Here is a 24022-nt window from a genome sequence, read left to right on the forward strand (position 1 = left end):
TTAATGAATTGGTACTGTAGGAGGCATAAAATACTAGCAGGAAAGGGCCGTGAGCAGACTAAGTTGTACTGAGGACTGAGTGGAGGAACTATTAAGCCAGACAAATTCAAGTGAATAATGAGACACAGAAAATGATTAACCACTAGAACAAGCTAATGTGGTGAATTCTTCATCTCCTTATGTCTTCTTCAAAACTAGACAATTTTTTATTGGCCTACAGCCAACTGCAAATTGTCAAGAATGAGTTGTAGCTTTTAATACTGGAATATATCCATAAAAATTAATGGTCTGTGATAGCTAAGAGATCATTCTAGGTGATAGTAATCCCTGAAATCATTGTAGAAGAGCTATATATTTATTTATTATTATAGTTATGTCAAGAAGCAGTAGATAAACAGGCAACTTCTTTCTGTTTGGACCTTTAAGTGCTACAATTTAATGGTAACAAGATGAATTTAGGTTGCCAAGATAACTGATGATGGAAATTGGAGGATTATAAAATTACTGATCTTCTCTCTTAGATATTCCAGTATATAGTCCCTTTATCAGGTGGATTAGCATAATACAAAGGAAATACAATTTTCTGGGTAACTTCCTTTCTCTTTCTTTGTTCCTCTGTCTAGAAATGTCCTTGGCTGTGACAGGCATCTATGAAAACTAAGTCACCTGGCTTTATCTCAGAAGTTTTTGTTATTCAAAAAACTCCTGGCCTGTGGAATGTTCTTGGGCAGCCCATTGTGGATATTTGAAACATGAAAGTAGAGAGTCAAACCATGATTTTTATCTCTGAATAATTTTTTTTATTCCTTTGACACATCCACTCTCTACATAATTTCAGATCTCAGAGGAACACTTTTTCAATTTCATTCCTATAATGTAATTTCTCTCAACCATTTTCATTTATCTTTGTTTTTATATTGTAACCCTTGTCTTTTCCATCACTTCCCCTTATCCATTCCCCTCTAATCCCTGGTTTATTATTACTGTTTCACTGATGTTTGAGAAATGTATTGTAAGTGACTTGGAGCAGACACTTGTCATTTTACTGTTGATCAGAGCACTTTGCACATGTCACATTGTATAAACAAAAACTACTCTTCCAGAAATATTTAGTGTCTCAATTATATTTTGCAGTATAATATGTAACAAAGACACTTTATGGAAAGTAATTATTTATTATAATTATCCCATCTCTGGCACTGACATTCAAAAGCATTTCAGGTAAATCATGTGCGATCTCTCTTCTCTGTCTCAATTCCTTAGCTAGCTCAGAGTTACAAGATGTGTCAATGAAGTGTTAGCATCAGGTTGTTTGCCATTCTAGAAACTCTTGAAATGTAACACCTCTTCACTTATCCTGTTTTCCATCCGCTTGTCTCAAAGCCTTCCAGCAGAGGAAATGTGTTCCCTCTTTTACAGCTGGGGAAAGAGAAATTCAGAGAGGTGAAACTGAGGGCATTGGGAAGGCCTGAAGCACATCTGGGAGTACAACCCAAGCCTCCAAGCTTACAGTCTCCTGCCATTTTTAATGGAAAACACATCTCCTCAAAACAGATCAGTGGATCAAGTTGGACTGGACATGTGCAGGTTCGTAAAGTGGCTCACTTCTCCCCAAAACTATGTTTGCCTTTTGCTGAATCTGGCAAAAGAAGAGAAAACAGGGTTGCTGCCAAACCCTTCAGGTTCTGTAATTTCCATGTATATAACATTTCCTTTTCTTCTGTCCTTGAATCTAGAATAGAAATCAGGAAGGATTCTTTTTGCTTATTGTCATTAAAAATTCAAGCAAATACAGGCTGACTTAGTCAGACATCAGTCACACCTCAGGTAAATCTTGCCTGCTGCTCATTCTAGAAACCTCAGCCTGCTCTGTTCCAAAGAACCTGTCTGGAATCGAATCCACATGAAGGCAAAGGTGGCAGAAGGTAGTGGAGGACACTACTTCTCTTCTGAGAAATTTTTCTGTGAGTCCAAAAAGGTGAACATCCCAGAGGAAACTCACAAGCTTTAACACTGTCTATGAAAAAATGCATTATTAGCATCTTTTCCCACAGATATCTTGAATAGGAACACCGATGGAGAGAGCTTTCCTAAACAGGGAAATGCTTTGCTGCATGGCACTTTGGTCATATCTCTTAGGAGTAAAAATTTCCTATTTGCAGTGTTTAGTTTCAGAGCCAAGCTCTTACCAAGCCAAAAGGTATGGCAGGTATCTATTATAGAAAAATGCTTTGAAGGAAAGAAAAGCTAAATACTAATGTATGCTTTACTATTATGATCTATATCTAAAGGAAAGAAAATGTTCTGAGTAAGGAAATTATTTCAGCAGTCCCAGAGAGAAAGCCTAGAGTTTTTAAAAACAGCTCTGGCTTCCTTGAGGATTGCTGTCTTGCCTTCAATGTTTTGAAGCTCATCCCAAGGACAGCACCTTACCACAGAGACTGGCACAGGCACCATTAGAAGAAGAAATGTTTAAGTGGCTTAAATTTTGTGCAGAGATAAGAACCTTCATGGACTTAACTTCTGCCTCTATCTCTTTGTGAATAAATACTTTCTCAGGAGTGATGAATGTGGCGCTAGTGTGTGAGCCATAGAAAAAACCCAAGACCTTGACACAAGCAAAAGAAAGATATGAGCCATCATTCCAGGGAATCTCCTCCAGCTTGGAGGAACCATGTTTGAAAATTTCCTTCATGTTTTCTTCGAAAAACTCAGCAAATCCATGGCTTGTATTTTTCCTACATGCACACAAGGAAAAAGACACAAAGAAAGTAATTTCCATGGTATTGCATAAAGACCTATACAAGCTGATCTGAAACAATACATGACTTGTGGTATTCTTCAAAATCCATTTCCTACTTCAGGTATTTGAATAACATTTGTCACCACAGTGGCTGGGGACCCCTCAGGGAAAAAAAATAAGTTCCTTCTTTAATTTCCTTGGAAGCCTAAAGATTACTCTTTGTTCCTCAGTTTCCTGTCAGAGAAGTGCATGTTTTGGATGTACACCCATGGGTGGGTTATTACATAAACACAGAGCATCTACTCTTTATTTTATACACACAGGGAGATGAAATTCTCAATTTCAAATTGTGGGACCTCCTCAGAAAAACAGGACAAAGCCAGGACAGATAAAGCCAAACTTCCCTAGAGAGTGGAAAATCCATCTTGACAGGTTTTAAACAATTGTGATGAAGTTTTTCATGATAGGTGTTGCCTTCAAAGCACTGGCTGGGCTGTGTAGAGGATGGGGAGTGTTATAAGGTGAGATTCTCATTTCATTTGCTGCAGAACCCATTAGCATGTAGAAAGTGAATCTAGAAATAAGGCTACGGATGACTTAATAAGCCTGGCAGTTATACTCTGCTCTGAAAATATGGATCCCATTCCTCATTAGTTCCTAAGCGATGCCAGACAACCCACCTGGACTAAACTAGTAAGACTAATTTTCAGGTGCTTCTTTTTCAAGACCGGGGCCGGATTTACAGAAGGGATGAGCATCTACTGGATTAAAATGGAATTTAAATATAAGGAGCCATATAAAACTAAATTCTCTGGGGAAAGAGAGATGCTATGAATCTCAAATTTAGGATTCTTTTTGACTGAAACATGCCTGAACTTCAAAGCCCAGTCTGCAGAGCAAGATCTTACCTCACTGGGAATGACTACAGTGGCAGTGATGTTTGTGATGTTCTCAGATACCAGTGTAATGATCACATTAAAATGCTCCTGAAGACATAAGTCTTCTTTTATTTTTTCCTTCAGTGTAACAACATGCCACAAATAAAACACAAATGACAGCGAGGGACAGCTTTGCCTGTCACAGAATGGATAAGTGAAGAACTAGCTTGAGCATTGCTGCACTGCACTCCTTACCATGTCCAGATGCAGGAGTGCAGCAGCAAGCAAATATGATTATGCCACTTTCCAAGATGTTTCCATACACTCCGGTGTTATGGTGGACTCAAATGAAGAAACCCTTCCAGAACCAGATAGGCTGGTGAAGAAACATCTGAACTGGTTTTGGGCACACATATAGGAACTAGATCAGGTATTATATACATGATCTATGCTATTTCAGAAAAAGGCAACACGCACATGAAGAGATTATGAGACCATTAATAAGATCAGCTGCATTCCCTGTGCCTGTTTACAAGTGGCTGCAGAAAGACTAGAGAGTCCTTATGTCACCACAAACTCTTCACCTGGGACCCAGCTTCCTGTGCAAAGCCTGCATGCTCTCTAGAGAATGGTGCTCACTCCCAGCACCAGGCCTTGGAGAGCTCGAGCTTCCTTGTGAATGCCTGACAAAAGGGCAGTTCTAGAAATTGTCTTGACTTGTCCCCAGTCTTCATCCTACTCCCACTTTCACTGTACTATAATCTCAATTTTTTTTTCCTCTTCCTTTACTAGCTCAGGCTTAAATAAAAAAGGTTGAACAGAATAATGACAGCTCATCTGGACCAGCTAGTGCAGCTAGGGAGAGCTGAACAAGCTCTCAGGCGTACAGCACCACCATCAGGTGCTTGCTCTGACATTTCTCCCTCCCACCTGTCCCCTCAACACAGTACAGTGTCTTCATTCCCCTCACTCTGCTTCACTGCCTTCTCCTTCCTTCCTCCCTTCTCATTTTGGGATCTCTCTCCTTTATCCTTACCTCCTCCTTCCTCTCTCTGCATGATGTGACTAGACAGGAGAATACAGATTTATGTGTTCCTTACACGTGCTTCTCATTTTTCTGATCCATTTGGCTGTTGATTTCTCCTCATAGGTGAGTATCTCTCAGCTCTCTTCTTCCTCTCTCTTTGACCTTTCCTCTGCTCCCCGTAAGGCATTCTCTCCTCTCATGCTGTGAAACATTCATGCTGTTTCATACTGTGAAATGATCTCTCTCATGCTCTCTTGACTATATCTCTAGCATGGTCCTTGATGCTTTCTAAAGGATGCTATTTCACAATAAATACATAAGCACTGCTTCAGGCTGCTGTCTTCTCCAACTGCCTAATTGGATATGGTATTTTAAAGGTGCTTCTTAGAACATCAAAGATGCCTTAGCTATTTTACCATTTTCCTTCTCAGTTCTGTTGAAATTTATACAAAACGGCTGTGGGTTTTTTTCATCCATCTTGAGGTGGCCAGCACACGCAGCGCTGCCCTAGCTCGCACAGCTCGGTTGCTGAGGTAGGGCTAGCTGTGCATTATTCTCCATTTCCCCTTTAAAACGCTCCATCTTTCTGCATCTCCAGCTCTCACAGTGAGACTGTGCAATCAGGTGACTGGGTGACAGGCTGCTCTGCTGCATTGTGGCATCCTCGGAGCAGCTACAGAGGTTTGTGCACAGGGAACGCCGGGCAGCAGCCCGGGCACTCCCGCCTTGGGCAGAGCTGTCCGTGCACGGCTCTGGTGTGTGTGTGCAGCCTCTGCCGGCCCTGCAGGGCTGGGGCTGGAGGAGCAGCCTCTCCAGAGAGCACCGGCCTTTAACAGAGTCACTGCTGCCAGACAGCTCGAGAATCCTTCATTGTTATTGCTTTGGGCCCCGCACGGATCCGATGTTGCCTCTTTATTGGGACTATATATTACTGAAACCAGAAATGCTGAGTCATTAAACAGAGGTCATAAAGCCATCCTTATTCTGCTAAAAGAATTACCTCATTTCTGGTACTACAGAAGGTAGGAGAGACCAGGAATCCTTGTGCCTGTGAGAAAGAAAATATGGACTGCATCAGAGGCCAGAGATGATTAGACAAGAGCCCTACAGTCAGTAATCCAGTAGGAAAAGCAGGGTGCTAGTAAAGACAGGCCTCTGGGCTCAAGATCGATTGCCACTTCTGCGTTTGTGTCACTTAAGGTTACCATTTTATCCCAGAATATGTTAATGTCTCTCTCCGGAGAGGGACAGGACTAAAAAACCTTGCTCACTTTTGTCTGAAGACTGTAAGGTACTTGAGGCACTAGTCAGGTACACCTAACTGCAGAGGAGCTGCTGTTACATCCATTTGTTCAGAGGGAAGCCAGAGGTACAGAGGGGGAATTTGTTTGCTTGCAAGTCTTGGTTCAGGACTACACTCTCCTGATTTCTCATGCTAAAAGAAAGCATTTTTCTCCTGTGTTCTTGTGCTGTCGAAGAGTTAATGCAGTCAGAGAAAGGATTTTAATTTATTTTTACTACCTGTGCTTCAAATTTATTTTCTTACTATTCTTCCTCGGGCAGTTTTCTGAATCTGGAGAGGTCCTTGTGGGTGGAAAAACACATTTTTCAGAGATTATGTTTCCTTATTTTAATGCTGAAGCTGCAGACAAATACTTCCTTTGATAGTTGTGTTTGATTTCCTGCACTGCAGGGATGTCCTGCCAGCGTCCAGATCCAACAACAGGCACATGTGGGTTACATCCCTCAGCGGATGGGGTGTGTGTTTATTTGTTTTTGTTACGGGTTTCTTTGGACAAGTAAATAGGAAGAACTGGTACTGCAGGCTCACCAGCCAAGGCGCACTGTGCCACACGGTGTTCCCAACACTCCAGGCGTTTGGGGATCTTTTAGGGCAGGGTGTTCCCGACCTCACCTGAGCACACACCGCACCGGCAGGGTCTGGTTCTCCGGGAGCCGGGTCCCTTCCCGGGGCTCCCGCACCGCCCTCAGCTCCGTGCCCCGAGAGGGCCCCGGGAGGGCTCTCCGGGCCGAGGGAGGCGGCTGCAGGCCGGCAGGGGGACGCGGGCCCGGCACTGCCAGGCAGCGCGGAAAGAGTTAAGGGAAGGTGGCGGGGCAGGCTGGCTGTCGGGAGCGAGCATGTGCAGATTGAAACCGCATCCATACTACGGGCGAGTGTCACCGGCACACTTCACCTCCCGCCGCCCGCGGGGCACCCATGGACACCGGTGAGGACGCGAGCCGCGCCCGGGCGGGGGGGCCCAGCGGCGGCACCGGGAGCCGCCCGCGGCCGCTGCCCTCACCTCACCTCCCCTCAGGGCCGCTGCCATCCCCTCACGGCCGCTGCCTGCCCCTCACGGCCCCTGCTCTCCCCTCCCCTCACGGCCGCTGCCCTCCCCTCACGGCCCCTGCTCTCCCCTCAGGGCCGCTGTCCTCCCCTCCCCTCAGGGCCGCCCCGCCGGGGTGAGCGCGGCCCGCGGCCTCCTCCCCGCAGCCCAGCGGCGCGGGGGATGCGCTGCCCGGGGCGGAGGGCGGGGATGGCGCCGTTGGTTTCGCTTTGTGGCGGCGGGAGGGCCGTGCCGCCCCGGGCGGGTGCCGGCCGGAGCGAGACAAAGGCGCCCGGGCGGCCGAAGGGCAGGTTCCCCGGCAGCGGCGGGTCGCCCTCTCCCGGGGAGCCCCCGCGGGCCGGGCCCCGCACACCCCCGGTGGGTATCCAGCGGGTTTTGCTCGCTCGGGAGCTCCCGACTCCGGCTGCCGAGTTTGCGGGGCTCTGGGAAAGCGTGGTGGAAGGGTTGTTGAAATCGGAGGTGCTATTCACTGGACCTTATTTTAATTTTTTTTTTTTTTTCCCCACGAAGAGGAGAGAAACGTCTCGAAACATGTGTTTTTTGTATTTGATTTCTGTAAAAGTTTATTCCAGGCAAGGGGAAATAGGTTTGAATGAGCCCAGCGTTTGCAGAGCAGAAGTGGGAGGTGGGGGCTGGCTCTGCTCCGTTCAGTGACATTTCTGCAACCTTGTGAGTTACTCCTGTGTGTAAAGCCAGAGGTCAGGGATACAGATACTATAGTCGGCTGAAAATGGGAGTTTTTCCTTTCTATTTTTTTAAAAAAATTAATTAGTCTCGAGATGTTTGCTCTTGTTCCATTTTTGGTATGGAAAAATATTCAGAATAGCTGAATTTTTGCAAAATGGAAAATCCGTTTCCTTCTGAACTCCATTCACTCATTTACTCTAGGGTTTTGCTAATTGTTTCTGGGATACTTAGGAGTAAGGATGCTGTGGAGGCTGCCCTGTCCTGTTCATCTTGAGCTGGAATGTCACACTGGGACTTCCTAGAGAACATTTTTCACATTGCTGATCCAAAACTACTGGGGATGTACAAACTTCTTAAGCCTCATAATTACACAGCAGATGCAGTAAAACTCCGTTATGTGAAATAATTTGTATTGTTCTCTGGCATTGTTTATTTGACAGGTTTTTCCTGTTTTCTCTTATTTCTGAGGAAAAGAGCAATCCCTGCAGGAGCTGATTTATTTCACAGGCAAAGTGGTAACATCTCCAGAGCTGTGTGCATTGGGGATTTGCAAGAAGAACAGATTGCCCAGAGAGCTCCATTCTGTGATCTCCAAGAGCACAAATGCATTAATATATGTACAATATCAGTTAGAGATGGGGCTAGCTACTGTTTGGTGGTAAATAGGAAGTCATGGAAACAAAAATTACCGTAAGTTATTAGGAAACAGAAAAGAGACTTACTGACACGGAGTCCATAATGCCTGTAGGCACTTTCAGCCAGCACTGAGAAAAACTGTGTAGGAAATCCATAAGATACTCTTGTGTCCATGACACATCCTGAAGGTCCTTCTTGAATCCCAGCACCTTGTCCCAGTGAGAAGGTATGACTTCTTCCATGGAGAAATGTCAGTTTTCCTGTGTTAGGTGACAGCAGCTTGCTACTGTGGATAAATTAAGATTTTTCACTTAATTTTAGAGTAGGTATTTTTTCCCTGAGGAATATATGCTCTCAGTGTGTATATCTGAGGATTTCATACTTCTCTATGGAGGCTGCTGCTGAAGAACGTGGGTGTTTTTGTAGAAGGAGAAACTGAGGTACAGGAAAATGGCATTTCACAGGTCAAATTGAAACACAAAACTTAACTCCAAATTGTTTCATTTAACTTATAGCTATAGCAGCTTCCTAAACAAAGCTCAGCAAAAGTGCTAGAAGCAGCTGATTCAATGTGAAACATTCTGAGATCCTCTGATCACAGGAATATTAAAAAGCGTGTAGTATAGTCTGGTGGAAAGGAAATAGAGGGACAAGCAGAAGTTGAGGTAATACCACTTGTAACTGCATAACTTCTTGCTGAGGCTCTGGCAGCATGTCTGTAGCCTTGGTCAGTATTGCTGTTCTCACTCTACTGAAGGCTGATGGTGGAGACACAAAACAAGCTGCTTCCTTGGAGAGTTCAAACCTTGGAATTCTTATGACAAGATCCCATGGCAGTTTACAGAAGTGGTAAGAGGGATCTAAAACAAGAGGTATGGATACTTCTTGGGCTGAGGGTAACCTAGATCTCTGCATTCAGATGGAAGTGGTACCTGGTAGTGGGGACTCTGCAGTTTTGCTGACAATGTCATAATGTTATGTGGTGCCAAATAGTGAAAGGCAAATTTAACCTTGAAGAGAGATGCAGGTTTTTGGCTTAGAGTGTAAGGCAGGAAAAGGTTTTTGGATAAGGTGATGAACTCGACAGCATGTGGAGTCTTTTAAGATACCTTTTTGCAATCTATATTCAGCATCTCAAAGATGTTCTAGGGAGTAAAGATGCAGGGATCCCTTTGCCCTTATAATTTGTGGATCTACTTAATCCCACACATCAAGAAAGGGGGAGAGGAGTTGTTTTCCAGCATTGTAAATGTTCTTTTAGTACCTGTCTGCTTAGGTAAGACAATATCTGTCCTCGGATCAGGTGTTTTGGGGCTGCTGGCAGGCACTGCATTGTGTCCAGGAGGGGTGCTTCTTCTCATGGCATAATTAGTCAGATGAATTTAGTTTTTGCCTCCCTCCAGAGTGTTTAAAATGAACTGCAGTTTGGGGAATGAGCATGCCAGGAAGAAGAAGGTATGGAGGGGGAATAAGGGGGAAGAGAGGAGATTCTGCACTCTCTTCCTGTTTGGGGGGGGGAGGAGAGGAGGAACCCTCAAGTTTTGCTGTCATCACATGCTTTGATGGCAAATCTTGTTTGTATCCTCAGAATCGTATTTATTGCAGAGTCTGGGGTCAGACTTTGTAGGTTTTTCTTTTTTCTGCAGCATAGAATCGGTCACAAAGTGTCATCTCTGTGAGATATGTTTGAAGAGTCCTTTGCAAGTTTTGGAGTTGCCTCACTGGCTTGCGTGCTTTCTTGTATTCATGATATGCACATCTACTCTCCTTAGACTAAGGAACTGTCCTCATCCAAGCTATCGAGCTGTGTTGCAAGAAACTGCATGAAATTTTAATAAAATTATCTGCAGGAGATTTAGGCAAAATAGTCCTTTCTGTTAAGCTGTCGGACAACAGAAAGAAGTTTTTTCCTCGTGGAAGATGATTGGAAAGCATCCTGAAAAAGCTTCTAAAAAGGAGAAAATGTATTGAGGGGTCTTAAAGAGTGGTGGTGTGGAGGAGACCTTGTTCTGATGGTGAAATCATAGAAGTAATGGAAAATTTTATTGTTGCAAATTGTACCTTAGGATTCTTTGTTTCTGGATTGCCTTCAACAAATGCCATGTTTAAGAAAATGAAATTAAGTCGTTGTGTTGTTTTGTTTCTTTTTTCAGTCTCAGACAGAGGAGAGGTAACAATGCTAATTAAAGGTCAGCAGCGCTTCATTCCTTTGGGCTAATTATTCTGTAGGAAATGGGTCAATTACTTAAAGAAATTGTTTGCCAGCAGGAGGAAGAAAAAGCCTTTATTCCCACTCCTCACCATCCTTTTGTGGGAAGTACTTCCTACTCCTTAGCAGTTGGAGTACCTTGTTAAGCTTTCAGATGCCAGAGCTGTGTCCTGCAGATGGGGAAATAGCACTCGAGCAACTGTCCTACCTGTTCTTGTGTAGCTGCAGGTGAGGCAGTGTCCAGTGGTGTTCCTGGGTTGTTTCAGGAGGGAAAGAAATTAAGTTGAACAATTCATGTGGGAGTTCTGTTTCAAAATTTGCTTGATGTCAAAGGTGAAGAAGGTAAAGTGAAGAAGTATGGTATATCCTTCTTTTGAAAGAAAGTTTGATTGTCTAGTTAGCTAATGTTTTCCAACATAAAAGGTATTACCTGCTTGTGGCTTGCTTGGTACAGGTTTGTAAAGGATCCCTTCTCAGATCTGCTTCCTGCATGTGTTTTAATATTCCCTGGTGGCTTTATCACCTGGCCATGCTGTTTACTTTAGCTCTGCAGGCTCAGTACAGGCTGGGTTAGGGAGTAGAGTCTGTGCATGTCAGAAACAAACTGGTCTGCTTTTCACATTTCTGTTATGATATGTGAGGCAGGAGTATCCAGATGGTTCCTGAGTTCCTAGGTAAGATGGCTGTGCAGGCAACTACAAAAAGCCTTGAAAGAAAGCCAGACTGGGCAAAGGCTTTGGCTCTGCAGGAGCAGATTACCAACATCTGTGCCAATTCAGAACAACGCTCTCTTTCTGGTTAGTCAGAGCACTACATTCCTGGTTGTAAATGATATACCCAATAATGTCTACTGTGAGCCGGAGCTTATGCACCTTGCACTCCAGCTAAAATGAGTGTAAAAGGCTTTGCAGGTGTATGCTGCTCGTTAACACGTCCTCAGAGGCGAAATAAGAGCTAGACTGCTTTAGAGATTTGTTCGTAGGCGTTTCTGAATGAGCATACCTATCAGTTACTAGGTCAGAGGTGTCTGATCATTGCAAGAAAGAGGGAATGCTCTACATTACCCTTTCTTTTTTTCTGGAATTTCGTTGGTGTCAGTGCACAAGAGTCCACAACCTTATTTCAAAACTCCCCTGCCTTCACATGCTTCTGTCAAAGCTGGATTAAATGACTGAGAGAATCTTCCCTACTGCAAATGCTGTCTTGCTTTCATTGCATAAGATCCAAGCATTAGTAGTCACTAGGTGAGTGTTGATATCATAGTGTGGTGAAACTGCTGTTTGACTTCTTCCTTGCTGGATCTTTGCTCTCAGGTGTGCCATTTATTGGAGATAACCTGTATGAAGGACTTATGTGGAGCACCTCTCTGTCCTGTTTTCATGATACTGCTGGGAGCATGATGAAGTAGGGAGAAGCTCTGAAGGGGAGAGCTCTCTCTTTAGTATGGGTAGCTCTGGCATAATGCTGTCTGTACTGCCAAATACCTTCTGAGGTTGGGGAGTCTGTTTTCTTTTTATTTCTTTCATCCATAATACATTCACAGATGATGATGCAACTCATTTGGCTCCACCAGCCTGATCTGGACTGAGAAATCTTGGCTGGGGCTGTGTCTATGCAGAGCTCTAGGTAGTCATTCCTCTCTGCTTGCAGCAGAGTGTTCCTGATGATAGTGGTATATTTGGCTGTTTCCTCTCCTGCTAACTGACCTAGCAAAGCCAGACTTGCTTAACCCATGGGACAGTTTGAGCCACGTATTTTCTTTGTATTTTGTGTCAGCAGAGGCTTATGGTAAGGATGCTTCCAGTAAGTTCTAGATAAAGAATTATTTATTTTTGTAATTTCTGGCATTTTTAAGATGTCTATAGTTTCCCCTAGTGGTATGGTAGATACCATGTGATTTGGTTTATTTTGATCCAGTAGTTCTTTCCAAGGCACACCTCATGATTAAGCTTTTAATTGGAAGTGGACTTGTACAGGAGCTTCAGGATGTAGGGCACTGCTTATGCTTGAATGTCTTACTCGGGAGAGAAGAGCTGCTGTGAAGGTAATGTAATGATTCCTTAGCAACACTGGGCTTGGTTTTCCTTTGCTGCTTCATACTTTACTGTGGAGATGAGATACTTTCCAAACCATCAGCATCAGGCACTTGAGCTGACAGAGGTTAGCATGGTATTAGGAGTGCCCTGGGCAGCTAAGCCGTTTTCTGTGCAGTGCAGAAATACTAAGGTGCATATAGAAAAAAGGCAATTCATTATGTTATATTACGTTGTCTTATTAAATTGTGGATGTATGAAAAGTCAACTTCTAGAATCCAGATCCTTCTCTTGGACAGTTACTCCAAATTGGGATATGCTGCCTTTTGTGTGGGGCAGTGGGAGTAGGTTTTTTGTTTTATTTTTTCTTTCTCCAGCTACATATCAGACATAGAAGGTGGGAAAGTGTCCCATTCTGATGCGAGAAATGTAGTTTCCTTGGTTTGAGAAACAAGGACTGGACAATGTCATGACAATGATGAACATTTGCTACGCTTACATTTGGAGTACTAAAAAGCTGTAAGTGCTAACACCAGCACTTCCACCGCATCTTTCATTTGTGAATCTCTCTGTTCTTAATGAATTTTCAGTGTGTCTCTGTGAGGCTGGTATTATTAGTGTCATTTTGCAGACAAGTAGATAAAGTAAAATGCTTGTGTAAGCACATTCAGCAAGCCAGGAAAGGCAGGAATAAAATTCAGGAATACTAATGTTTCAACCTGGTTTTGAGCTACTATCTTGTACATTTTTCCTAAAAAGAAAGACATGAATTTTGGTAGCTTTCCTGCCCCCATCCCCGTATATTTTTTTTCTTTTTTTTTTTTTTCCCATTGAGTTAGGCTGCATAAAGGCGAGACATTATTATGCAATATATCTAAGTGTGCATGTGATAGTTGAAAAAATGGTAATCAGATAAGTTGCCAGGCAACAGTACCCTGCCTTCAATTACCAAAAAGCCAGTGAGTGTGCTTTCATGATATAACATGGGTGCTGTACTTCATAAAGAAAGTGTAGGTGGAGTTTTGTAAGAGTTGCTCCTTCTTAACTCATCTCCTGCTTAATCTGCTGTATTGTGAGGTCAGATTTGACCCCAGTTTTAGAGAAAAGTATTCACCAAACCTGAAATGAACAACAAAGTTAGATGAGCTCTCAAAGATAATGAACAGTATGTGAGCATATATGAGTAAATTACCATTCCCTGTGATGGATCTGTGAGTGTTTGATGGTTCAACAGCTTACAACAAGTAGGTCAGAGCTCATCCTTAGGACCATGAAAATTAAGAAAATGGGTGAGAGATTTTTGTTAAAAGGTAGATGACAAGAATACATGGCAAGCTGTGAAAAGTATTAAAACACTCACAGTGGCCCCTTGGCCCAAAAATATTGAGAGCCATGGTAGTTCATGAAAATATGAACATAAATCCAGCTGGTTCATTTTCATTGCCTTTGCAGAAGCAGAATGGAAGGACCATAAGCAGGAATGAGTGTACACGGAGGAAAAAATCATAGTCTAATAATGGAAGACAGCATGAAGGAATTCAGTTATGTGTTTGTTTGAAAACTCAGTTCAATTTCTTTTTCAAAGATACTGCAGGATAACAACAGCAAAAAAGAATGACTCTTGGAAGTTATTTAAATGCATTTTTGGTTTTGGCAATAAATAGCCACAGAAGCATTTGCAGAGACTGTGGTTGCGTGGGGATGAAGGCATCTGCCCAAGCTTCTTCAGCTGTTGGGTGGTGGCATTGCTTTTAGAAGAAATCTGAAACTCCAGAGGTCTAATGTGCTTCTCAGGGCATTGACAGAAGTTTTCAGTAGAGAGAGGGGACCTACCTAGATATATCTAGGAAAGAGTGCACATAACCTTAAAATAACTTGTTTTCCTTGGGTAACTGCAAGTTGTGGTTTTACGGAATTGGTTTTCCAGTTATTTCTTTATTGTTCCAGAAGGAGCAAAAGGCATTTGCATTTCAGGAGATGAGGGACTGTCTCCTACATGTCTCTCTGCAGTATTTCAGTCCAGTGCAGGAACAGATTCAGAAGTCCTCATCAAGAGACATGGTGGGACTTCAGTTAAAAGGAAGATCTGCATCGTCTGCTGTGTAAGTCCTGCCAAAACAAGGCAAGTTTCTGACAAGACACATACTTTCTGTTTCCAAATTTGGCACTTTCTTCCCAGGAGAATCTCAGATAAGTCATGGAGCAATGTTTTGACTTAATTTTTCTGTTGCACAGCTAACAATGGTTAGTTGCATGGACCTGAGCTTTCTTTGTAGAGAACTGTAGAAATAATGAAGAGAGGTAAATACTAAAATAGACAGTTGAAGGAACGCACAACTAACCACTTTCCAGTTAGGAATTTGCTTTCCTTTTATTTTGATTTTCTTTATATTCTCATTTGATGAGCAGTACTGCTAGATTATGCTCATGTGTAGTCCCCAGGCTGATGACACCAGGAATGTTGGTGTCTGTGTCAGAGGAACAGTCAGAGCAGGAAGTGCTCTGGGAAGTATGAAATTTTAGTTTTTAACTCTTTTTGTTTATGCAAGTGGACGTTCACACTACTCTAACTCAATTTTTTTTTAAAATTTGGTTTTCCCTTCTTAAAAACACATTTTTAATCATTAGTATTTTGACACAGAAAATCCATCTATATAAAAAAAACCAACAACCCACCCAAATCCCGTTTTCTGAGCAGCTTAAGCTTTGTATTAATCATGTGAGCCTTAAGGTTGAATCTTTCTCTTCAGCTCTACTGCTCTGCTCACATATATTATGATATAGTCTTTACTAATGAGTATTTTGTCAATGAGTGTTTTCTTTCAAGTGTAGATATATTTGTAACCAAAGGTATGGTTTCTCCAGCACTTTGAGTTCAAAGTAATGAAATGTTTTGTGAAAAGGGAACTTCTTCCTGCTGAGCCATGTGCTATGAGCCAAATCTAAGAGATGATGATCCAGCTGAAAACTAGCAGGCTTTAGGGTAGCATGGAGTAGCATTCAGAGGGCTGATGAGTTCCTTGGTGTGGCTCCAGGTGAAGCCCCACGGGTGGCCTGAGCTCTGCTGCCAGGGAGAGGAATGGACTGAGCAGGATTGTGTTGTTCTAAAGTTAGGTTGGCTTGAAGCCTTTTGTCATGTTCGTGTTTCTGCATTAAGGAGTTGGGAGTGTGTTGCAGTTGCTTATTTTGTATGATTTTGTTCCTCAGTCTTTTACCTATCAAATTATAGACAAGTACATCTATGTAAAAAGCATTCTCAGTATTCTTGTGATTCTAGAGAAATGCCTTTTGAAATTTGTTTGCATATGTCTGATAAATAGTTCAGTAGAAATCTGTGGCAAATATCCAACTGTGGCAAAATGCATATAAGGAAAATGGATTGCATGCAAGTAGTTTTTAGGAACATTGATGTGACAACAATTTATACCAAAGCTAGACAACAAACAAGTTCTTTCCCAGTCTGATATACAAATATGTAGCTAGTAAAATAGCATCTATTTCTTATGATAAGAGAGACTCCAAAGTAGATGCAAGCTTCAGTGCATAGGCAGAAGATGCTAGATGTGTCTCAGTAATACCCATATTACATTGATTTAATTAGTGGGTTTATGCTATTCATTGCTACATTAATTTTATTGGGAAGATTTTTTGGGGGGAGGTTTAGTTATTTAATCTGCATTTTTAATTGGACTGGTTTTGTAGTTCAGTATCATTCAAATAAAAACAGTGTAGGTTTTGTTTTGTTTATTAAGGAAAACATGTCTCTCGAATTCATCTTGGATTTTGGTGCTCAAAAATGCTGAGATTCATTAGGATAATGTGAAGAACTCATTTGTTACGCAGTCTGGCACATAAATGTCCTCGCTTTAACTTCTTCATATGCAATTAATCCAGAAAAATGCTATGTATAGAGAAGCCTTGGGTTGTAAGATCTGTGAGGCTGATGTAAATAAAGTGTTGGATACTTGCGTGTTGAAGCTGTCACCTCCAGGCATGACTTCAGTGAAAATCAGGAATGTGGCATCCTAAATGTCAGCATTTGAAGAGGAGAGCCCCAGCTCATGGGCTCCACTTTCTTGGATCATGCAGCTGTGCTGCCTGAGCCCAACATGGAGGTGAAAGGCAGTCAGATCACTGGAGCAGGGACGTCAGTGCCAGTGCTCCCAGGAACAGGTTGGGGTGCTGGGTGGGTGGCACTGGCAAGGGCCTGCGTACATGAACTCCACACTCTGTCCTGGAACGGGGAAGACAGAAGAAAAGTGTGTTGATTGGAGAAGAGAGGATGAGAGATTTGGGAAGATAAGGAGACAATGTTAGGAGAGATAGGATGGGGGCAGAAAGGTGTCAGCAGTGAAGCTTACTTTAAAAATTGAGACATTGATGGGGAAAACATATGTAAAGCAATTTCTGGCAGACCCTCCAAGGGTTAATTGAGGCCTTGGCTGAGACGGTAGCTGTGAACCTTTGGTCACTGACTCCAGTGAAGTTGCTCTGTGTGTTTGCTGTGGCTGGGATCCAGAAGGACAGTGGGGAGCTGAAGGGCTGAGCCTCACCCGAGGAGAGGCAGCTGTCAGGGTGTGCCCTGGGCAAGGGGCAGGTACAGGTGCTGGGTGGGGGCTCTGAAGAAGTCAGGTCTTCCAGGACCCAATGTACTGGAGCTAAGTTATCCATACACATAGCTACTTCAGTGTTTAAAACCTCTCTTGCATTGTGCTGTATTAAGATTAAAATGTACTTTTTTGGTTTAGGAAGGCTGTCTGGTTGCTGTATTAGCTGTTGGTCACACACAGCTGGGCTGAAAACAACTGGCATCTGAAACCCCTTGGACTTGCTGGAGACAGCCTAGTCTACCTGCAGATGTTGTGAAATAGGAGCTGGCCAAAGAGTGGGAGAGCTCCAGGATCCCTCCCCAGAAAAGGTAAGGTCTGGAGGCTAAAACTGGTGGGACTGCACTTGTAGACTAGAAAAACAGAGCAGTTGTCTGAGTACAGAGCTGACTGCATTGTAGATGGGACCTTTGAAATTTGAGTATGTAGAATGCAAAGTTACTTCCATTGGTTTAAACCTCAAGCTCTTTTCTGCAGGTGTAAGATTGTCATTTGCACATATCACCCTTGATCTCTGTCTGCTGTGAGTCACATCATTCTGATAACTAGTAATTTATTCAGCCAAACTTTTCAGTGTTATTGTCTCTTTAAAACCTCACACTCTGTTAGCCTTAGGCAGTTAAAACAATCAGGACAGTGGAGCAGTAACTCTGAGCTAAACCAGAGCAGTAGGTAAAGAGCAGGGGGTTGCTCTCTCCTGTGAAAGCACAGGTGTGAGTCAGATGATGAGGAATCTATTCCTGGTCCTAACAAGCAGTGCAGTCTCTGCACCTGATTCACCATTGACCGGTATGTTACTCTACTAATCTTCTTAGCCTCATCATGCCATTCTCCTGGATGCTGTGGCAATCAGTTACACTTCGCAGAGTGCATGTAAAATGCTATCAATTTGGAAGGGTGATTTATATTCCAGAGCAAAAGTTTATATTGATTCTGGTTAGTGGGGTGGACATTGTGAGACCAGAACAGTTTCCAGACCCTGCAGCATTTTTGACATGCTCTTTTGTGTCTGCAATACGTGGCATGGTTCAGGCTACAATGTTGTTTTCCCTACTGTGGATTGGCTTTCCTGGGTGGGTTATGTACAGTACTTTATTTTGAGCTGGGAATTCACTTTGAATATGTAAATAATACCTGTATAAATTTCAGATACATGTAGCACTGTCATTCCTCCCTCTGTCCTGTCTCAGGTGTCTCATTACCCTCTCCTAGCTGTAGTGCCCAGGAGATCCTGTGTTCAACTATTCTGTACCCACTCTCTGGATATTCTTTGTGATAGACCCCTGGTCCTCTCTGAGACTGGGGAACAGTCAGATGCTGAAGGAAAGCAGTAGCCTTAATTGTGGCAGTGCTAACAGTGTGGCTAAATAGGGTCAGCTCCTGCCTAGAGCTCCAGCTGTGATTTTGCTACCCATTGTGTAGCTGATTACAGGGCTTCAGTTGGTCACCAAGTGTCATCTATTGAGTGACAAAGTCCAGACTAGTGCTGCAATGTTACAACAAAGCAAGTGTCAGTGGCTTTCCTGAGAAGGCAGCTGGTGATGGACTGAGCTTTGTATGAGCCCAGCTGTTATGTCAGTGATGCAGTCATGAGTATTTCTGAAGAAAGCTGTGTCTGGCAAGTGCTCTGGTGTGTGATACTGTTGCTGTGTGTAGAGCAAATGATGCTTCTTGCCTGTCCTCAAGAACCATCAAATGTAGCGCAGAAGTCTCCAATTACTGTTAAAACAAAAACTGAGCACTGTATGGGCAAAAGAAAACACAGATCCATTGGCAGCAGAGCAAGACTATGAATTATTCATTCCTCCAATGCCTCCTGTAGGTTCTGTCCACTCAGGCTGTTCAGGATGCTGTCTATTGGAGATGCAGACAGATCTTCTTTCAAAGCCATGGGGACAAGACCCTGCAGACTGAACACCACTCCTGAGCTTGTCCTTTATTCAGCTTGTTTGGGCACTGTTGTGACATCCTTGAGGACATAGAAGTAAACTCTTACCATCCCATGGCCTGTTGATAGGAATACTTGTAACACTAATGAACTTGAGACACATCTGGTAATGCCAGCCTGGAGTTTTCTGTGAGGTGAGGGCAATGAGTTAGGAGCAAATGGAAGCCCTGGCCGCTGTGGCCCATTTTGCAAAAGGGAGGTGGGAGAGATGCATGTTTTGTGTAGCATTGCTTTGGTTTTTGTAAGAGAACTTAAACTACATCAGTTTGTTCTTAGCTCCCTTTTGCTGAGAAGGCCAAAGTGTCCTCTGTTAAAAGTTCCTGAGCACAGGCAGGATTTTTCTGTCTGTGTGGAGTGCTCTAGTGGAGATGAGTGTATTTAAATGTCTGCTTGGGAGCATCTGTAACATATACTTTTTCTCAACTCATTTACTAGTAGGCATTTGTCTATGTAAAACATCTGGCAGTTGAATTTGAGGGGCACTGAAGACTTACAGAGCTGCAGAGGCTCAATTCTCTTCCACCTCTTCCATGAACTGCTGTGGGCTCAGGTAAGAGGTGCCCACTGTGAGAGAAAGTATTGCTGAAGGTTTGTTCAGAAGCTGTTCTTCAGCATAAAATGCACATACTTAGATGCAGAAGGGGTTTAACTATATTCTTTCCTTTTTTTCTTCCCACTGGTTGGTATGAAGGTTTATTCTGCCATTTTGCTTACCCAGGCTGCACTGTCCATACCATATTGTAGATTTTTTAGCATTTTCCTCAATTTTCTTTCTGCATCTCTCTGCAGAAGAGCAACTGCAAGAGTTGCTTGGCTATTAGGCTTTTGTTGAGATGTGTTCTGATTTTTAGTGTGGGAAAAGCTACCTGTAACTAGCAACAACTGTAAAAATGATGGCCTTCTTGAAGCAGAAGTCCAACCTTTGCATTTACAGCTATCTTGTAATGTGCACTACCACATTTTGAAAGCACTTCAAATGTTCTTAAAGAGCTTCTTGGAAAGGAAGGGAATGTTACTTCTGTCAAAACAAGACACTGTAGCTTATGTTCAGAACAGTTTTCAGCTTCTCATTATGTCCACCAGCTGGATATGCCCTAGAGTGGGTCACCCTTGGAGCTGTCCTAGTCCAGATGCTGAGGGAAACTGTGGAGGCTAAGATAAAATCCCAGACTGCGTTTGAAGAGTCTCCACTAAAAAAAGTAGGGGAAGCATGCTGAGAGGACTGACTGCCCTGCTGGGTTGAGAGGCTGGGTAGATTTCACAAAAAGAGCTGTCAAGGAAGAAAGAGTTACTTCTGAAGAAGGTAAAATGTGTTTGTCTTCCTATGGTCTTGACCAAAGTGAAAAGGTGATAAACTAGAAGCGTACCTTTTCTTTGTTTTTCATCAGTGAAAGAAGTAGACAAACAGCATGCAATGGATTTGTGGTTTCCATAGTGATGTAGTTATGGAAGCTTTTGTGCTGCTGAGCTTTGCCCTCACTGCAATCACACTTGAAAGCTGTGAGTGTTCAGCTTTCCTGCCAAGGAAATGTAAGTATGTATCAAACATGGAACTGGCTGAAAATGCAGCTGCATCTTCACGATTTGTTATGTTTGCTATGTTACCTGAATATGTGGATGTTTAGAAGCTCAGCTCATTTCTCCTTTATCTGTTGTTCTGCATTGGAACAGTGCATCCAGCTATACTGATACCACCCACTGTTCTTTGCTGCACCAGGCAGTGATATATTGACCTCTGTCCTTTGCTTTCTGTCATCAGTATATACACACATCCCACAACACTGGAGCCTGTGACTCTGCAGCCACACTGATCTCAAACATGCACTGATCAGGAAATGTATGTTTGACCAGTTAGCATTAACTCTTTCGGGTTGTGCTAACTGATCAAACACCACCCTGTGAAACTTGACAGGTGAACTTCATGCTGTTCATAGATATCCACTCGCTTGTGTCTGACATTAAATCATGCTTTATTTTAATGGCCATTTTGAGAGTGTTTTAATAGTCAAAATACACGACCCTTGGGGAATTTTTGCATGTGGAGAGAGCTGTTTCTGACTGTGAATGGTTGATTAATTCTGGCTTTCAAAACAAGTTAGAAGGGAATTTTTTAGCTTCTTAGTGATGAGATTACCAGTGGGTCCTAGAGGCAAGGGAAGGAAAAAGCTCAACGTGAATGTTGTATGCACATCAGGCAGTTATGCACATACTAGTCCTGCACACATACCTGAATTGTTCAGTCTTCATGATTCACAGGCATTTGTGCCTCATCTTTTTCACTTGTGCTGCTGCTGGATGCTTTCTTGCTGTCTCCCTGAACAAATCTTCCTTACCTTCAGCATTTGTTTTGCTTGTCTAATGGATGTAATGGGTCATCTGTTCCCTTTATAGAAAGGAATGTTAATTATTTTCAGAAGGCTAATTAGGTTGCTAATGAGCAACTCTACTGCAGAAATATTTCCTTTAATTACTCACTCTTAAGTGCTGTACAGAGAAGCTTATTGAATATGCTGTTAAATACAAATGCTTGTATCTGGCTTAAAGATGCACCTTCAGGCTTCCTGATAGGAATATTTTGGTAAACTTGGGAATCCATGTGACACAGATGACTGAGCAAATGAGACTGGTGCTAAGAGCTGTCTAGTTGTGCAGCCTTTTTGACTGCACCTCAGTTTGGCACTTCTGCTAGTAACTGGAAGCAGTTGCTCTTTGTATTTCAGTTTTCCTGATGCCTTTTGTCAGTATAAGGTAACTATTTTTGCTACCTGCCAGCCCAATCTATAATTAGATGCAGCCCTCACACCAAATAGTTTAGCCTAATCAGCCAGATGGCAGTCAGAGGCACAGAGAGGTGGAGTGACATACGCAAGGTCACATTGCAGATCATGGCAAACTAGTAGTAAAGCAGAGGTTTCATCAGTCCTACGTTAGTTCACTGCACTATTTGCCCCTTGCGCCTCTCTTAGGGCCAGCATAGCTCATTTCAAGACTTCCATCAGTTTGCATATTGCTTCATGAGGCAGCATAGCTGCTCAACAACTCCATTTATGTAGCCACTTTGGCACTGACTTAGGAAGGTCCTTTTTCTTCTCTGTCTGAGTCTTCTACTTACTTCATTTCCTTGTTGTAATGATACCAAAATTGGACAGAAAATAAACTTTCTAACACAATTATTAGAATATAATTTCTAACAGAAATATTAGAGAGCAGGCATTCTTTATTACAGTGCTGGACACTTTCAGGGGATATCTCCTCTAATCAAATCTGTATTGTGAAACTTTACCACAGGGTATTTATTCCATCCTGATTATACATTGATTACAATGTACTTCCTAACTAATACATAAGCATCACTTTCACTAGAACTCATTTGCATTCATCTGCCTCCTACTGGAAGACTTTTTATGGTGCTGGAGGGTCATCTAAAGGAGTCTCTGGTTGTAGTTACTGAGTGCCCCAATATGACCATTCCTTGAACTTTTCTTTGGACATGCATGCTGCTTCTTGTTACATAACTTGCCAAAACTCTAGCATTTTCCTACTTTTCTGTTTATCCACTGGTTCTAGCTACATTTATCATCCTGTGTGCATATTTTTGCATTGTTTTATCTTTTTTTGCTAGTTAGTCTTTAAGTTCTACCCAGCAACTTTGGGGGAACTGAAAATTTTTATTCTTTGTATTATCTATCAGTCTCAATGCCTTTTAGAATTGCTTTGGGAGAGCTACTGTAGTCCAGTGGATATTTTAGTTTTAGTACTCCCAGGATGAAAGTTGGAGTGGATTTCTAACATTCCCTGCTTTTTGACTGCTGAGCCTTCATGCAGCTCTGTAAGAAGAGCTTCACTTTTTTCCAGCTTCCTCTAATGTCCAGTCTGCTCTTAGCCAGACTCCTGGAACTTTTTACATGCCATGGCTGTACTAGGGAAAATGTGAGGGAAGGCTGCTGGATGGGGGCCGCTTCCATGCATAAGAAGATGCTTCTTAGTCTTTTATATACTGGTCGTTGTAAACTCAGCAGGAGAAGGAAGAAAGATCTGTAAATGTTGTGGAAGTAGTACAGAACTTTGCATGTCATACTGTACTGCCAGAGTATCTAAGCACAGGTGACTCAGAAAGGCAACTTAGACATGGGAAATACCCAAGAAAACTACTCTGCATGGAATGGCAAAAGTCACCCTCCATTTCTTTTCAGGCACAGATGTACACTGCTGCACTTCTATCTGTGTGCCACATATGCAGCACCACCTTGGCTGAGGCACATTCATTTAAAAGTTCACTTTGCATATGTAATATTTAAGTTAACATTGCATATCTTTGCAGCTGTGGGAACTCTCAGAGACAGTGAAGATACAGCGAAACAAGTTGCTTAGCTGCAGTGTAATCTGGCTTCTAAATTAGTACAGGCCTATGCAAAACAAGCACACTTGAAAATGTTAACACTTTGAACACCTTGGCATTGCTATGAACTGTCGTGCAGATAGTGCTGTTTGGTCTATGTGTAATGTGATGGGTTTGCTGTTGCATGTATCAAGACTAGTTATATTATGGAATGATATTTAGGTTATTTTAGCAGGACACAAAAACTTAATTTCTTTCTCATTCTACCAACAGTGTATTGCTTAATACCTAGTGATTGTCATAGAAGTCCTGGTATGCTGCAGGTTTCTTTACATCTAAAAAGGAATGGATAGCTGACCAGAGTGTATGTCTCCAGGACTGCCAATAGTGGATGCACAATTCAGGCACAAAAATGGCAACTCTTAAGCATCTTACATAAACATGGACAAGAAAACATATGGTGCCTCTCTGGTTCTATTTGGTATGGGTCACCTGATGCTCTGTTTGTTGATCAGATTTTAAAGATGGTTTAAAAAGAATTTAAGGTTTGGGGCTTTTGAAGAGGCC

General features: G+C 42.7%; 1 protein-coding gene across 7 annotated transcripts in view; it reads left to right on the plus strand.

Moving 5' to 3' along the window:
- The first annotated feature begins 6756 nt into the window (after positions 1 to 6756).
- TMEM229B (transmembrane protein 229B) overlaps positions 6757 to 24022 on the plus strand; it is a 31549-nt gene continuing 14283 nt past the window's right edge. For 2 of the 7 annotated variants that reach the window (XR_014590352.1, XM_083863159.1), the window contains exons 1-2: positions 6757 to 6876; positions 17310 to 17479. The gene's annotated coding sequence lies outside the window, so the exon portion shown is untranslated. Of the gene's footprint in view, positions 6877 to 12531; positions 13081 to 13280; positions 14664 to 16219; positions 17211 to 17309; positions 17480 to 24022 lie in introns of those variants that run through there. The other 5 variants (XM_083863161.1, XM_083863164.1, XM_083863162.1 and 2 more) reach the window with 5 other exon arrangements.

This window comes from Zosterops lateralis (genome assembly GCF_965231275.1).
Source record: "Zosterops lateralis genome assembly, chromosome: 6".
In the NCBI taxonomy this organism is placed as follows: Eukaryota; Metazoa; Chordata; class Aves; order Passeriformes; family Zosteropidae; genus Zosterops; species Zosterops lateralis.